Below are 9387 nucleotides of genomic sequence, written 5' to 3' on the forward strand. Positions count from 1 at the left end.
GTGAGGGTACGGAAACGTGGGAGGGTCAGGCTACGTGCTGACGCACGGGTCAGTGCCAGCGTACGGGCCAGGAGTAGGCTACGGCATGTGGGTAAGGTGTAGGGCTGGTGGTGGGTTTCCATTCCAGGCTACGTTTAGGGTTAGGGAACGGCAAGGCCTAGGGCACAGGTGAGGGTACAGAAACGTGGGAGGGTCAGGCTACGTGCTGACGCATGTGTCAGTGCCAGCGTACGGGCCAGGAGTAGGCTGCGGCGTAGGGTAAGGTGTAGGGCTGTTGGTGGGTTTCCGTTCCGGGCTACCGTTAGGGATAGGGAACGGCAAGGCTTAGGGCACAGGTAAGGGTACGGAAACGCGGGAGGGTCAGGCTACGTGCTGACGCACGGGTCAGTGCCAGCGTACGGGCCAAGAATAGGCTATAGCTTGGGGGTAAGTTGTAGGGCGGGTGGTGGGTTTCCGTTCCGGGCTAGGGTTAGGGTTAGGGAACGGCAAGGCTTAGGGCACTGGTGAGGGTACAGAAACGTGGGAGGGTCAGGCTACGTGCTGACGCACGGGTCAGTGCCAGCGTACGGGACAGGAGTAGGATACGGCATAGGGTAAGGTGTAGGGCTGGTGGTGGGTTTCCGTTCCAGGCTAGGGTTAGGGTTAGGGAACGGCAAGGCTTAGGGCACAGTTGAGGGTACAGAAACGTGGGAGGGACAGGCTACATGCTGACGCATATGTCAGTGCCAGCGTACGGGCCAGGAGTAGGCTACGGCGTAGGGTAAGGTGTAGGGCTGGTGGTGGGTTTCCGTTCCGGGCTAGGGTTAGGGTTAGGGAACGGCAAGGCTTAGGGCACAGGTGAGGGTACGGAAACGTGGGAGGGTCAGGCTACGTGCTGACGCACGGGTCAGTGCCAGCGTACGGGCCAGGAGTAGGCTACGTCGTAGGTTAAGGTGTAGGGCTGGTTGTGGGTTTCCGTTCCGGGCTAGGGTTAGGGTTAGGGAACGGCAAGGCTTAGGGCATAGGTGAGGGTACGGAAACGTGGGAGGGTCACGCTACGTGCTGACGCACGGGTCAGTGCCAGCGTACGGGCCAGGAGTAGGCTACGGCTTGGGGGTAAGTTGTAGGGCTGGTGGTGGGTTTCCGTTCCGGGCTAGGGTTAGGGTTAGGGAACGGCAAGGCTTAGGGCACAGGTGAGGGTACGGAAACGTGGGAAGGTCAGGCTACGTGCAGACGCACGGGTCAGTGCCAGCGTACGGGCCAGGAGTAGGCTACGGCTTGGGGGTAAGGTGTAGGGCTGGTGGTGGGTTTCCGTTCCGGGCTAGGGTTAGGGTTAGGGAACGGCAAGGCTTAGGGCACAGGTGAGGGTGTGGAAACGTGGGAGGGTCAGGCTACATGCTGACGCACGGGTTAGTGCCAGCGTATGGGCCATGAGTAGGCTACGGCTTGGGGGTAATGTTTAGAGCTGGTGGTGGGTTTCCGTTCCACGGTAGGGTTAGGGTTAGGGAACGGCAAGGCTTAGGGCACAGGTGAGGGTACGGAAACGTGGGAGGGTCAGGCTACGTGCTGACGCACTGGTCAGTGCCAGCGTACGGGCCAGGAGTAGGCTACGGCTTGGGGGTAAGGTGTAGGGCTGGTGGTGGGTTTCCGTTCCGGGCTAGGGTTAGGGTTAGGGAACGGCAAGGCTTAGGGCACAGGTGAGGGTACGGAAACGTGGGAGGGTCAGGCTACGTGCTGACGCACGGGTCAGTGCCAGCGTACGGGCCAGGAGTAGGCTACGGCGTAGGGTAAGGTGTAGAGCTGGTGGTGGGTTTCTGTTCCATTCGAGGATTAGGGTTAGGGAACGGCAAGGCTTAGAGCACAGGTGAGGGTATGGAAACGTGGGAGGGTCAGGCTACGTGCTGACGCACGGGTCAGTGCCAGCGTACGGGCCAGGAGTAGGCTACGGCTTGGGGGTAAGGTGTAGGGCTGGTGGTGGGTTTCCGTTCTGGGCTAGGGTTAGGGTTAGGGAACGGCAAGGCTTAGGGCACAGGTGAGGGTACGGAAACGTGGGAGGGTCAGGCTACGTGCTGACGCATGGGTCAGTGCCAGCGTACGGGCCAGGAGTAGGCTACGGCTTGGGTGTAAGTTGTAGGGCTGGTGGTGGGTTTCCGTTCCGGGCTAGGGTTAGGGTTAGGGAACGGCAAGGCTTAGGGCACAGGTGAGGGTACGGAAACGTGGGAGGGTCAGGCTATGTGCTGACGCACGGGTCAGTGCCAGCGTACGGGCCAGGAGTAGGGTACGGCTTGTGGGTAAGTTGTAGGGCTGGTCGTGGGTTTTTGTTCCGGGCTAGGTTTAGGGTTAGGGAACGGCAAGGCTTAGGGCACAGGTGAGGGCACGGAAACGTGGGAGGGTCAGGCTACGTGCTGATGCACGGGTCAGTGCCAGCGTATGGGCCAGGAGTAGGCTACGGCGTAGGGTAAGGTGTAGGGCTGGTGGTGGGTTTCCGTTCCGGGCTAGGGTTAAGGTTAGGGAACGGCAAGTCTTAGGGCACAGGTGAGGGTACGGAAATGTGGGAGGGTCAGGCTACGTGCTGACGCACGGGTCAGTGCCAGCGTACGGGCCAGGAGTAGGCTACGGCTTGAGGATAAGGTGTAGGGCTGGTGGTGGGTTTCCGTTCCGGGCTAGGGTTTGGGTTAGGGAATGGCAAGGCTTAGGGCACACGTGAGGGTACGGAAACGTGGGAGGGTCAGGCTACATGCTGACGCACGGGTCAGTGCCAGCGTACGGGCCAGGAGTAGGCTACGGCGTAGGGTAAGGTGTAGGGCTGGTGGTGGGTTTCCGTTTCGCGCTAGGGTTAGGGTTAGGGAACGGCAAGGCTTAGGGCACAGGTGAGGGTACGGAAACGTGGGAGGGTCAGGCTACGTGCTGACGCACGGGTCAGTGCCAGCGTACGGGTCAGGAGTAGGCTACGGCTTGTGGGTAAGGTGTAGGGCTGGTGGTGGGTTTCCGTTCCGGGCTAGGGTTAGGGTTAGGGAACGGCAAGGCTTAGTGCACAGGTGAGGGTACGGAAACGTGGGAGGGTCAGGCTACGTGCTGACGCATGGGTCAGTGCCAGCGTACGGGCCAGGAGTAGGCTACGGCTTGGGGGTAAGGTGTAGGGCTGGTGGTGGGTTTTTGTTCCGGTCTAGGGTTAGGGTTAGGGAACGGCAAGGCTTAGGGCACAGGTGAGGGTACGGAAACGTGGGAGGGTCAGGCTACGTGCTGACGCACGGGTCAGTGCCAGCGTATGGGCCAGGAGTAGGCTACGGCTTGGGCGTAAGGTGTAGGGCTGGTGGTGGGTTTCCGTTCCGGGCTAGGGTTAGGGTTAGGGAACGGCAAGGCTTAGGGCACAGGTGAGGGTACGGAAACGTGGGAGGGTCAGGCTACGTGCTGACGCACGGGTCAGTGCCAGCGTACGGGCCAGGAGTAGGCTACGGCGCAGGGTAAGGTGTAGGGCTTGTGGTGGGTTTCCGTTCTGGGCTAGGGTTAGGGTTAGGGAACGGCAAGGCTTAGGGCACAGGTGAGGGTACGGAAACGTGGGAGGGTCAGGCTACGTGCTGACGCACGGGTCAGTGCCAGCGTACGGGCCAGGAGTAGGCTACGGCGTAGGGTAAGGTGTAGGGCTGGTGGTGGGTTTCCGTTCCGGGCTAGGGTTAGGGTTAGAGAACGGCAAGGCTTAGGGCACAGGTGAGGGTACGGAAACGTGGGAGGGTCAAGCTACGTGCTGACGCATGGGTCAGTGCCAGCGTACGGGCCAGGAGTAGGCTACGGCTTGGGGGTAAGGTGTAGGGCTGGTGGTGGGTTTCTGTTCGGGGCTAGGGTTAGGGTTAGGGAACGGCAAGGCTTAGGGCACAGGTGAGGGTGTGGAAATGTGGGAGGGTCAGGCTACGTGCTGACGCACGGGTCATTGCCAGCGTACGGGCCATGAGTAGGCTACGGCTTGGGAGTAAGGTGTAGGGCTGGTGGTGGGTTTCCGTTCCGGGCTAGGGTTAGGGTTAGGGAACGGCAAGGCTTAGGGCACAGGTGAGGGTACGGAAACGTGGGAGGGTCAGGCTACGTGCTGACGCATGGGTCAGTGCCAGCGTACGGGCCAGGAGTAGGCTACGGCTTGGGGGTAAGTTGTAGGGCTGGTGGTGGGTTTTTGTTCAGGGCTAGGGTTAGGGTTAGGGAACGGCAAGGCTTAGGGCACAGGTGAGGGTACGGAAACGTGGGAGGGTCAGGCTACGTGCTGACGCATGGGTCAGTGCCAGCGTACGGGCCAGGAGTAGGCTACGGCGTAGGGTAAGGTGTAGGGCTGGTGGTGGGTTTCCATTCCGGGCTAGGGTTAGGGTTAGGGAACGGCAAGGCTTAGGGCACAGGTGAGGGTACGGAAACGTGGGAGGGTCAGGCTACGTGCTGACGCACGGGTCAGTGCCAGCGTACGGGACGGGAGTAGGATACGGCATAGGGCAAGGTGTAGGGCTGGTGGTGGGTTTCCGTTCCAGGCTAGGGTTAGGGTTAGGGAACGGCAAGGCTTAGGGCACAGGTGAGGGTACAGAAACGTGGGAGGGACAGTCTACATGCTGACGCACATGTCAGTGCCAGCGTACGGGCCAGGAGTAGGCTACGGCTTGGGGGTAAGGTGTAGGGCTGGTGGTGGGTTTCCGTTCCGGGCTAGGGTTAGGGTTAGGGAACGGCAAGGCTTAGGGCACAGGTGAGGGTACGGAAACGTGGGAGGGTCAGGCTACGTGCTGATGCATGGGTCAGTGCCAGCGTACGGGCCAGGAGTAGGCTACGGCGTAGGGTAAGGTGTAGGGCTGGTGGTGGGTTTCCGTTTCGGGCTAGGGTTAGGGTTAGGGAACGGCAAGGCTTAGGGCACAGGTGAGGGTACGGAAACGTGGGAGGGTCAGGCTACGTGCTGACGCACGGGTCAGTGCCAGCGTACGGGCCAGGAGTAGGCTACGGCGTAGGGTAAGGTTTAGGGCTGGTGGTGGGTTTCCTTTCCGGGCTAGGGTTAGGGTTAGGGAACGGCAAGGCTTAGGGCACAGGTGAGGGTACCGAAATGTGGGAAGGTCAGGCTACGTGCTGACGCACGGGTCAGTGCCAGCGTACGGGCCAGGAGTAGGCTACGGCTTTGGGGTAAGGTGTAGGGCTGTTGGTGTGTTTCCGTTCCGGGCTAGGGTTAGGGTTAGGGAACGGCAAGGCTTAGGGCACAGGTGAGGGTGTGGAAACGTGGGAGGGTCAGGATACGTGCTGACGCAAGGGTCAGTGCCAGCGTACGGGCCAGGAGTAGGCTACGGCTTGGGGGTAATGTTTAGAGCTGGTGGTGGGTTTCCGTTCCACGGTAGGGTTAGGGTTAGGGAACGGCAAGGCTTAGGGCACAGGTGAGGGTACGGAAACGTGGGAGGGTCAGGCTACGTGCTTACGCACGGGTCAGTGACAGCGTACGGGCCAGGAGTAGGCTACGGCTTGGGGGTAAGGTGTAGGGCTGGTGGTGGGTTTCCGTTCCGGGCTAGGGTTAGGGTTAGGGAACGGCAAGGCTTAGGGCACAGGTGAGGGTACGGAAACGTGGGAGGGTCAGGCTATGTGCTGACGCACGGGTCAGTGCCAGCGTACGGGCCAGGAGTAGGGTACGGCTTGGGGGTAAGTTGTAGGGCTGGTGGTGGGTTTTTGTTCCGGGCTAGGTTTAGGGTTAGGGAACGGCAAGGCTTAGGGCACAGGTGAGGGCACGGAAACGTGGGAGGGTCAGGCTACGTGCTGATGCACGGGTCAGTGCCAGCGTACGGGCCAGGAGTAGGCTACGGCGTAGGGTAAGGTGTAGGGCTGGTGGTGGGTTTCCGTTCCGGGCTAGGGTTAGGGTTAGGGAACGGCAAGTCTTAGGGCACAGGTGTGGGTACGGAAATGTGGGAGGGTCAGGCTACGTGCTGACGCACGGGTCAGTGCCAGCGTACGGGCCAGGAGTAGGCTACGGCTTGAGGTTAAGGTGTAGGGCTGGTGGTGGGTTTCCGTTCCGGGCTAGGGTTAGGGTTAGGGAACGGCAAGGCTTAGGGCACAGGTGAGGGTACGGAAACGTGGGAGGGTCAGGCTACGTGCTGACGCACGGGTCAGTGCCAGCGTACGGGCCAGGAGTAGGCTACGGCGTAGGGTAAGGTGTAGGGCTGGTGGTGGTTTTCCGTTCCGGGCTAGGGTTAGGGTTAGGGAACGGCAAGGCTTAGGGCACAGGTGAGGGTACGGAAACGTGGGAGGGTCAGGCTACGTGCTGACGCACGGGTCAGTGCCAGCGTACGGGTCAGGAGTAGGCTACGGCTTGTGGGTAAGGTGTAGGGCTGGTGGTGGGTTTCCGTTCCGGGCTAGGGTTAGGGTTAGGGAACGGCAAGGCTTAGGGCACAGGTGAGGGTACGGAAACGTGGGAGGGTCAGGCTACGTGCTGACGCACGGGTCAGTGCCAGCGTACGGGCCAGGAGTAGGCTATGGCTTGGGGGTATGGTGTAGGGCTGGTGGTGGGTTTTTGTTCCGGGCTAGGGTTAGGGTTAGGGAAAGGCAAGGCTTAGGGCACAGGTGAGGGTACGGAAACGTGGGAGGGTCAGGCTACGTGTTGACGCACGGGTCAGTGCCAGCGTACGGGTCAGGAGTAGGCTACGGCTTGGGGGTAAGGTGTAGGGCTGGTGGTGGGTTTCCGTTCCGGGCTAGGGTTAGGGTTAGGGAACGGCAAGGCTTAGGGCACAGGTGAGGGTACGGAAACGTGGGAGGGTCAGGCTACGTGCTGACGCACGGGTCAGTGCCAGCGTACGGGCCAGGAGTAGGCTAAGGCGTAGGGTAAGGTGTAGGGCTGGTGGTGGGTTTCCGTTCCGGGCTAGGGTTAGGGTTAGAGAACGGCAAGGCTTAGGGCACAGGTGAGGGTACGGAAACGTGGGAGGGTCAGGCTACGTGCTGACGCACGGGTCAGTGCCAGCGTACGGGCCAGGAGTAGGCTACGGCTTGGGGGTAAGGTGTAGGGCTGGTGGTGGGTTTCCGTTCCGGGCTAGGGTTAGGGTTAGGGAACGGCAAGGCTTAGGGCACAGGTGAGGGTACGGAAACGTGGGAGGGTCAGGCTACGTGCTGACGCGTGGGTCAGTGCCAGCGTACGGGCCAGGAGTAGGCTACGGCATGGGGGTAAGTTGTAGGGCTGGTGGTGGGTTTTTGTTCAGGGCTAGGGTTAGGGTTAGGGAACGGCAAGGCTTAGGGCACAGGTGAGGGTACGGAAACGTGGGAGGGTCAGGCTACGTGCTGACGCATGGGTCAGTGCCAGCGTACGGGCCAGGAGTAGGCTACGGCGTAGGGTAAGGTGTAGGGCTGGTGGTGGGTTTCCGTTCCGCGCTAGGGTTAGGCTTAGGGAACGGCAAGGCTTAGGGCACAGGTGAGGGTACGGAAACGTGGGAGGGTCAGGCTACGTGCTGACGCACGGGTCAGTGCCAGCGTACGGGCCAGGAGTAGGCTACGGCTTGGGGTTAAGGTGTAGGGCTGGTGGTGGGTTTCCGTTCCGGGCTAGGGTTAGGTTTAGGGAACGGCAAGGCTTAGGGCACAGGTGAGGGTACGGAAACGGGGGATGGTAAGGCTATGTGCTGACACATGGGTCAGTGCCAGCGTACTGGCCAGGAGTAGGCTACGGCGTAGGGTAAGGTGTAGTGCTGGTGGTGGGTTTCCGTTCCGGGCTAGGGTTAGGGTTAGGGAACGGCAAGGCTTAGGGCACAGGTGAGGGTACGGAAACGTGGGAGAGTCAGGCTACGTGCTGATGCACGGGTCAGTGCCAGCGTACGGGCCAGGAGTAGGCTACGGCGTAGGGTAAGGTGTAGAGCTGGTGGTGGGTTTCCGTTCCGGGCTAGGGTTAGGGTTAGGGAACGGCAAGGCTTAGGGCACACGTGAGGGTACGGAAACGTGGGAGGGTCAGGCTACGTGCTGACGCACGGGTCAGTGCCAGCGTACGGGCCAGGAGTAGGCTACGTAGTAGGTTAAGGTGTAGGGCTGGTTGTGGGTTTCCATTCCGGGCTAGGGTTACGGTTAGGGAACGGCAAGGCTTAGGGCATAGGTGAGGGTACGGAAACGTGGGAGGGTCAGGCTACGTGCTGACGCACGGGTCAGTGCCAGCGTACGGGCCAGGAGTAGGCTACGGCTTGGGGGTAAGGTGTAGGGCTGGTGGTGGGTTTCCGTTCCGGGCTAGGGTTAGGGTTAGGGAACGGCATGGCTTAGGGCACAGGTGAGGGTACGGAAACGTGGGAGGGTCAGGCTACGTGCTGACGCACGGGTCAGTGCCAGCGTACGGGCCAGGAGTAGGCTACGGCGTAGGGTAAGGTGTAGGGCTGGTGGTGGGTTTCTGTTCCATGCGAGGGTTAGGGTTAGGGAACGGCAAGGCTTAGAGCACAGGTGAAGGTATGGAAACGTGGGAGGGTCAGGCTACGTGCTGACGCACGGGTTAGTGCCAGCGTACGGGCCAGGAGTAGGCTACGGCTTGGGGGTAAGTTGTAGGGCTGGTGGAGGGTTTCCGTTCCGGGCTAGGTTTAGGGTTAGGGAACGGCAAGGCTTAGGGCACAGGTGAGGGTACGGAAACGTGGGAGGGTTAGGCTATGTGATGACGCATGGGTCAGTGCCAGCGTACGGGCCAGGAGTAGGCTACGGCTTGGGGGTAAGCTGTAGGGCTGGTGGTGGGTTTCCGTTCCGGGCTAGGGTTAGGGTTAGGGAACGGCAAGGCTTAGGGCACAGGTGAGGGTACGGAAACGTGGGAGGGTCAGGCTATGTGCTGACGCATGGGTCAGTGCCAGCGTACGGGCCAGGAGGAAGCTACGGCGTAGGGTAAGGTGTAGGGCTGGTGGTGGGTTTCCGTTCCGGCTAGGGTTAGGGTTAGGGAACGGCAAGGCTTAGGGCCCAGGTGAGGGTACGGAAACGTGGGAGGGTCAGGCTACGTGCTGACGCACGGGTCAGTGCCAGCGTACGGGCCAGGAGTAGGCTACGGCTTGGGGGTAAGGTGTAGGGCTTGTGGTGGGTTTCCGTTCTGGGCTAGGGTTAGGTTTAGGGAACGGCAAGGCTTAGGGCACAGGTGAGGGTACGGAAACGTGGGAGGGTCAGGCTACGTGCTGACGCACGAGTCAGTGCCAGCGTACGGGCCAGGAGTAGGCTACTGCTTGGGTGTAAGTTGTAGGGCTGGTGGTGGGTTTCCGTTCCGGGCTAGGGTTAGGGTTAGGGAACGGCAAGGCTTAGGGCACAGGTGAGGGTACGGAAACCTGGGAGGGTCAGGCTACGTGCTGACGCACGGGTCAGTGCCAGCGTACGGGCCAGGAGTAGGCTATGGCTTGGGGGTAAGGTGTAGGGCTGGTGGTGGGTTTCCGTTCCGGGCTAGGGTTAGGGTTAGGGAACGGGAAGGCTTAGGGCACAGGT

The sequence above is a fragment of the Mesoplodon mirus genome (genome assembly GCF_964341445.2).
Source record: "Mesoplodon mirus genome assembly, chromosome: 13".
In the NCBI taxonomy this organism is placed as follows: Eukaryota; Metazoa; Chordata; class Mammalia; order Artiodactyla; family Ziphiidae; genus Mesoplodon; species Mesoplodon mirus.